We start from the raw sequence: 8,378 nt of genomic DNA on the forward strand, positions 1-8,378 counted from the left end.
CTTTTGCTGAAGCATTCTTGGCAGTGATTAGTCTGGAGTTTTCCTGGGTTTGACACAACAAGTTTTGCACACATGGATTTGGGAATTTTTCTGACATTCTTCTCTGCAGATCCCGTCAACCTCTATCAGTTTGGATAGAAACTGTCTGTGGACAGCTATTTTCAGGTGTCTCCAGAGATATTTTATTGGGTTTAAGTCCAGGCTGTAGCCGGGCATCTTCTGGACATCACCACAGGTTTTCCTAAGTCATTCATGTGTTGTTTTTGCTTTGTACTTTTCCTCAACTCTGTCTAGTCTCCCAGTCCCTGCCGCAGAAAAACAACCCCACAACATGATGCTCCCACCAACATTCTTCACTACTAGAATGGTATTGTACAGATGATGAGAGGTGCCTGGTTTCGTCCATAGATGAAACTAATGTTGGTTTCATCAGACCAGAGAATCTTGTTTCTCACAGCCTGAGAGTTCTTTATGTGCCTTTTGGTGAACTACCAGCAGGCTTTTATATGTCTTTTACTTAGGAAGGGCTTTTGTCTGGCCTCTTTTTCAAAAAGCCAAGATTGGTGCATTGTTGTAGTGGTCCTTCTGGAAGTTTCTCCTAAGTCCACACAGGTTCTTCATCACCTCTCTTACCATGGCCCTTCTCCCACGATTGGTCTAGGTGGCCAGTTCTAGGAAGAGTAGTAGTTGTTCCAATCTTCTTCTTTCTAAAAATTATGAAAGTAGCTGTACTCTTAGAAACCTTTAATGCTGCAGAAATACAGTATTTTGTAATCTTCCCCAGATCTGTGCTTTGACAAAATTGTGTCTCTCAGCTCTACAGGAAATACCCTCAATCTCAGAGTTTTTGGTGTGATACACATTGTCAACAGTGGGACCTTATATAGACAGGTATGTGCCTTTCCTAATCATGTCTAACCAATAGAAATGACCGTACGTGGATTCCAAACAAGGTATAGAAACATCTCAGTGATAAATAATAGAATGGGGTGCACCTGTGCCATATTTCAAGGGTTACAGCAAAACGTCTCAATATTTGTGTCAATGTGATATTTCGGTTTTGTATTTTCAACAACTTTGACAGAAATTTCTAAAATTCTGTTTTCATTTGGTCATTCTGAGGTATTGTGTGTTGCTTGATGTGGGAAAACAAATATAAAGATTTTAGTATAAAGTTGCCACACAACAAAATGCGAAAAAAGTGAGGTGGCCTAAATTATTTTGGAATCCACTGTATGGACGTAAAACTGCTGAAATTTGTTGATGACACCACACTGATGGACCTGATCACAGACAGGTCTGCTGGCCAGTTGGTTAACCCTCAACAGTCTTAACCTGAATACTCTGAAAACAGTGGAAAGGTTTTTGGATTTTAGGAGACACTCTTCAACCTTCACTCCCCAGCTATGAACAATGTCACAGTCAACAGGGTGGAATCAGTTTCATTTTCTGGCAGCAATATAAATCAGAAGCTGAACTGGGATGAAACATAACTGCTTTTATCTAAAACTTTCAACGGACACTTGTTTTTTTCTCCACCGATTAGAACAGTTTAACCTGTCTAAGTCAGTGGTGGTTCATTTGTCAATAGTTATCTGGAATGGAACTGCATTTTCTTATTCAAAACAAAAACTGCAATATGTCATTCAAACTGCAAAAAGGTTTTTTGAGACTGAATCTGAACTCATTTGAGGACCTGTGTACATCACAGATCTAGAAACACACAGTTAATATAACCAAAGATCAGACATGTTACTAGGTACTGTGGTAGTTCAGCCCAGGCACAACAGGCAGACACAGGAAGTCCCGAAACACACACGTTTACCGTATTTGCACAACACAATGTAAATAAACACAACGCAATGCCTTGCACCAAACACCCTTGTGTCAGTCCCTTTCTCTTCCCTTTCGGACTGCTTTTGCCACCTTTTCACCTCTCCTCCCGAGCGTTGCCTTCTTCCTCCCAACTGCGGCTTCCCTGCTCGAGGGAGGCGGCCTCTTTAATAATCACCCGGATGTGCTCCAGGTGCTCTCTGACGAACTTCCAGCAGCACTTCTTGGTATGGCGGAAGTGCCGCATGAGCAACCAGAAGCACTCAGGGTGTCCCTGGAGTTCCTTCCCCCAGCGCCTCCGGGTGTGGCGGAAGTGCTGGCCTCCAGGGCTCCACAATCATCCTGGCACCCCCCAGTTTTGACCACAAGCCCCAATAGGGTTGAGCTTCCATGCTCCATTCCCGTGGGCCCATACAGACCAGGGCAGTCACCATCTTGTGGCCCAAGGGAAGTATAATCCCTCTTCCGGTCCTTCCAGGCATCCCAGCTGGGCATGGATCCCCTCCATCCTCCACACTACTAAATGCATGAACCACTGGACACATAGAAAGTTTTTTTTTTTATATTATAACTGGTCGAAAATCTCTGATATATCTTTGACTCTTCCTGTCTCCAAACACCACCATCCAACCTAAATTTTTTTGTTATTTGTATATAGAGAGATGTATAGTAGTCTACTGTATATACTGTATAGTAATGGTTATGAATGCATTTGAACTTTGTTGACATACTTTATATATTAATATTTTTGTGCAATATGTCTTTATTTGCTACTGTTGTATTTATTATTTGTATTCTGTTGCTTTAAATGTAATGCCATTTTCTGTGCTATGCAGGTGGAGCTCTAGGTGGTTGGTGCTGCCTTAATATCGCTGCTTCTGGGTCCTCCTCCTGGCTTTATATTCAGTCAAGAATGAGTAACCCAGCAGTGAAACATTGACTTTACTTAGGAGTTGTGTGTTTTGCCTAGCTTTGATTTAGGTTATTGGATTCTTGCTTTGTTTCTTTATTTTGCTCTTTGGATTGTGTTTAGTGATTTGTTCTCCTTGTATTGACTTTTTGGCAAATACTTTTGCATTTTAGTTCTTCTGAGCACTTTGTTATGTTTTTCTGTTTTTGTTAACACATATCTTCATTTATAAGGATTCTTATTTTTACTTGTTCCTACGAGCCAGAGTTTATGATTTCTTTTTACCTTTTGAGACATTTTGATACATGAACCTTTGAAGCCAATTTCCCATTGTCGGGCCTGTTTAAGCCATAACCTGTCTGTTGCAGTTGGGGTTTAGTTGACTTAGAGTGAGCCTCTTCTGAGCAGGCCAGTGAAGGTAGTGGTCTGCTTTATGGTCTTTTGGAGGCCTCACACCCCATTTCGCCATGTCTGAGAATCCTTCACACAACACCTTGAAGTAATATTGGCAGACCTGGGAAGGTTCACTACTGTTTCAAGTGTTTTACTTTTGGAGTTTCTGGCTGTCACTGTTTGAAGGAGTCCCTGAGACTAACTGGTGTCAGCAACTATTTACTAATCTCTTCAAATATTTCATTATGGCATTACAGTATATGCTTTTTGAATCCTCATGCTTGCAACTTAAACCTGGTGGTAAAGGTCAGAATAAGTGATGTTTATAAATTGTTGTCAGTGTATGAAGAGAAAGGTATAATGATAATTTATAGACCAAGTTGGCCACAGACATCTGAAGGTGTTGAAGTAAAATGAGGGCATAGTCTTTTATATGAGTTAATGGAAGAGTAGTCTCTCCAAAACATGGTGAGGAATAGTTTAAGGCTATGTCTTTAGTCCTTGGCATAGATCATGTTGTGACAGACTGATCATTATATCTGCTAATATTTACTTGTGCGGCAGAGATAACTGTAAGTGGTGAATTAAATAGACTGAGGTGAGAACAAAATAATATCAGTTCCTGTTATAAAATTAGAGGATTGAAAATCATATTCAAAATCATCCAATCTTTCCAATTCTAAAATAAAAAATATAAATTAATGCCCAAGCAAGAGTATATTTTTAGCATTTCCTTTGCAAAAAGATCTGACATTAAACATGCAGTCCTCTCTCTTAAATTAAATGGCTATTGTGTCATCACATGTCAATGCCCTCATACATGTCCACTGGAATAGCAGGAGTGAACATTAATAATATTCAGTGTGTCAGTGTGGTCTGTGCTCTTAGTGTTTCTTGTGCCTTTGCCTATGTGTACAGTTATAACATAAACAATTTCCCTTGAGGTTAATAAAGTTTACTGATTCTGATTTTTCTATTATCACTACATTATGGTGCATATTGTTTTCTTTTTATTATGCAATGCTTGCTTTTGATTTTCATTCTTGTTCTATATAAACCATTGAGCATGCAATTCAAATCCTCTGCCAGAAGTCATGTTGAAAAATGTCTTTGTTTTACATAGACTTCTAAAAGAGGGGTAGTGAAACTCATAGTTAGACACTAATTTGGATTATTGTACCAAAACAATACTATCTTATATCTTAAAGTTACAAAAAGTGTTATCACATCCTGGCATTGTGGAACCCTACAAATTACAGGAGGACAGCAGCTGCTGATCTGTTCAACCCTGGGACTTTGGAATTGCTTCTCTCCATAACCTTCCATGCTCCAAACGTCTGCACACTCCAACAGCACTTGAATAAGAATAAGAACTGAGAACTCCTCAGCTTACTGCTGCATTCATCTCCATGGAATTTCATCATGGATTTCCAGATAAAGCCTGACTTTGGATTTGTACAATTGTATGCTTAAAAATATAAGTATAAACTTATTATTTGTGTCATGATTGATTTGTGTTGTTATTGTGGTTCTTTTATTGCCATTGTGGATCTGAGATCACATTGTAAGTAGAATAACCTTTCCTTTGTACCATTTCCAGCACTGAACCTTGTCTATCTGTGGAGCTAACATTCCACACCACACACAGACTGCAAAATTTAGACAATTCGGCATAGTATGTAAAAGGTGAAAAACCACCAGAGAAAACAATTGCATCCTTAAAAGTTCTCAGAACCTGATACTGTTGATTCTGAACAGGTAACCTGATCTGCCATCATTGTAGAAACAGAGTTGTCAAAAATTTCATGTATTGTGTGAGTATAGTCTATGGAATGTTTGTCTTGAAAGGTACAATGTACAAGTAAAATGAATACATTAACAGTTTGTGTAACAACATGACAGAGGTGTTAACTATAAGAAGATGTGTAGTAAATAGAGATTTATTACTACTTGATCAGGACTTACTAGTTTGTTGTTTTTTATTTGTTCTCTCATTATCCTTTTTGTTTGTAACTATATTGTAGCATTGAAGTTTTTAGAATGGTTAATTTTGACTTGCTAGTTACATGGTGCAGTATTTTCTATAAAAGTTCATTTAATTGTGTACCAGGCCCTACACCTATATCCCAAATGCTGTTTTATATCCACTTTTGTGAATATACTTGGATAAACGTAGGTGCCCACCCTACTCCCCAAAAAAGAAATTTCAACATCAAAACCCTTCTAGCAGTACACGCTGTACCTTATAAACACAAACTGCTCCTTCCTATGCCAGCGGTACCCCTTGTAAATTGGGTGTGTGAACAATTTTAATTGTACAGCTTTTTCAAATAATGTTGTTCAAATTTTGGAATGTAAAAATTAACCATGCATAAAACTGTGATTGCCAGTGAGTGTGATTCATTTGGAATTGAATTTAATAAAAGAAGCTGCTGTTGTCCAATCTTTTGTCAGTCAGTCAGTCATTATCCAACCCGCTATATCCTAACACAGGGTCACGGGGGTCTGCTGGAGCCAATCCCAGCCAACACAGAGCGCAAGGCAGGAACACATCCCGGGCAGGTCGCCAGCCCACCGCAGGACACACACCCACACCCACACACCAAGGAAAATTTAGGATCACCAATGCACATTTCCGGAGGAAACCGGAGCACCCGGAGGAGACCCACCCAGACATGGGGAGAACATGCAAACTCCACGCAGGGAGAACCCGGGAAGAGAACCCAGGTCTCCTTACTGCGAGGCAGCAGCACTACCACTGCACCACAGTGCTGCCCCCAATCTTTTGCGAAAGTGAAAAAGAAAGGTTCAACAAAATATGATAAATGTAAACTGGAAAAAAATTAAGTTGTTTTATTTATTTTTATATATTTGTTTTTAAATTAACTCAGGTTTCTGGAACTTTTTTATGGTAAAGTTCAATGCAATCCTGTTATCACGTACATTGATGAGAGTTTAGTATATTTTAAGACTTTTTGAAAATTAGAATAATGGGGAAAGAATACAACATAAAATTCTAAAGCCTACTTAGTCCAGATGAGGGTTAATGAATTATATAAAACTAGCCAACCCGCGGCATAGCATATGCCGCATAATTATGTATTGATGGGTGAACACTTCCTGAACGACACAGTTGTCCAAATGGGGGTGGGTTTGTGGATACCACTGTGAGTGAATGAAAAGATGGACCTCTGGAGAGAGCAACATACAATTGTCTGTGATTGAAAGCGAGATCATCTGTGACGATAGAGGCCACGCTGGTGAAAGTTACTTTGTCGGTAGGGATAAGTTTCAGCACTTGTTCATTAAGTTGTAGCGAGTCTTCGTTGTTGACGCTTAATATAGCTTGCGTACTGAGTTTACTTTTTTAATGTCTTTTAAGCACAGGGAAAAAAATGAACATGTGAAACATCCGTAATGTAATAAGGCACCAAGAAAAGTAACATTGCAATAATGCTATCTACGACCCGATCGCTGTAAACAGAAGTGAAAACAAAATCGAGCCCGGTGCATTCTTTAACTGCTTTGTAGTGCAGCGGTAGTGTTGCTGCTTTGCAGTAAGGAGACTGGAAGATTTTGGGTTCGCTTCCCGGTTCCTCCCTGTGTGGATAGTGCTTTGAATACTGAAAACACCAGTATATCAATGTAATGAAGTATTATTATTCTTATGCGTCCAGCGCTCTGTCTCTCTCTCGCGCGCACCTGTATGTGTGTGTGTGTGTGTGTGTTGCTCGTTCGCTTGCACGTGTTCCTGCAGGCATACGCCGCATAATCATTTATTGATGGCTGAACAGTTCCGGAAAGACACAGTTGTCTAAAAGTGTTGGTTTTGAGGATACAACAGTAAGTGGATGAAAAAATGGAACTCTGGAGAGAGCAACATACAACTGTCCGTGACTGAAAACTGGTTTTGGCAGATACATGCATATCTTTTTGAAAGTTTGGCCCTGTGCCATATTAATTGTCATCACAAAGGCCAATCTAACAGGAAATTGTCTTCGTGTAAAAATAAAAGGCAAATTATCTGCGAGAAACAAACTGTTTTACACGCTGCATACCAACCCGCAGCGTAGAATACGCCGCATAATCACGCCACTTTTTTAATGTTTTTTAAGCAGAGGGAAAAAAATGAACATTTGCAAAATCCGTAACGCTGCTTTCAGTAAGTACAATGCACACGCGTTTAATTTGTCGGCCACTTTTTGCCAGCCGTCTTTTCTGGTTTGGGCTGCTTTTGCAGTGTTACCGCTTGTGCATATTAAATCTTGAAATCCTTCGAGTAACTAATTAACTAACTAACACCCACCCACCCACACACACAAACACACACAGCTTATGTGAAAAAAATGCGCCCTTATTTCATCATTTTGTTGCAGCCTATCAAAGACTTGCTGATCATGTTTTCTAGACTCAATATACATTGGCTTTTCACTCAGCACGGGGGCGAGCATTCATCTCGGATTATTACATCCAGCTACACGGCTGCATTTGAAAAACCGACTTATCCCGGATGAGTTTCACCGGAATTAATGATTAGGAATCTGGTTGGAACAAAACCCTGCAGCCACAGGGGTTCACCAGGACCGAGTTTGGGAAACACTGCTGAACACAGACGAAACCGACTCAGGTGAGAAGTTGGGGCGGGCAAAGTAGTTGCAGCTATTGATTATTCAGTGTTGTTTGCCTGGGTGTCTGATCAGCTCGATGGGATCAGAAATAAAAGGAAAACCATGTGAAGGCAATGTCACAGGTGATCCTGTGGTATAGCGGGTCCACAGCTCCCCTTCAAAAGGCCATTTTTAAATAAATAATCATCGCACTCACAGCGTAGCGAGGGGTGTGGAAGTGTGGCGGGCATTTCTCCCCTGTGCAGTGTGCGAGCAAGTGAGGAGAGAGAGAAAGCAGGCTCGAAGGCAATGTGTTCCTGTGGTATAGCGGGTCCATAGCTCCCCTTCAAAAGGCCATTTTTAATCAGGCGACTGACAGTAGTGGAGTCAGGCACAGAGAAGGTCAGCTGCTGAGAGAGCATCTCGACTGTTGCAGGGCCTGCATCGGTGAAGCAGGTGAAACGCTAATGAAAAAGAGGCACAGGGCTTATTGGTTTTTAACGACTGCTTCCTTCATTGTGTTTTAACCTCAGTTTTAAAGGATTGTTTTAAGGATCCCATGGGATACCCCTCGCAAACATTTTTAGACGCTGCATACAGCGATTCACATCCGCGAGAAACATGCCTCTATGAAC

The sequence above is a fragment of the Erpetoichthys calabaricus genome, chromosome 5 (genome assembly GCF_900747795.2).
Source record: "Erpetoichthys calabaricus chromosome 5, fErpCal1.3, whole genome shotgun sequence".
Lineage (NCBI taxonomy): Eukaryota > Metazoa > Chordata > Cladistia > Polypteriformes > Polypteridae > Erpetoichthys > Erpetoichthys calabaricus.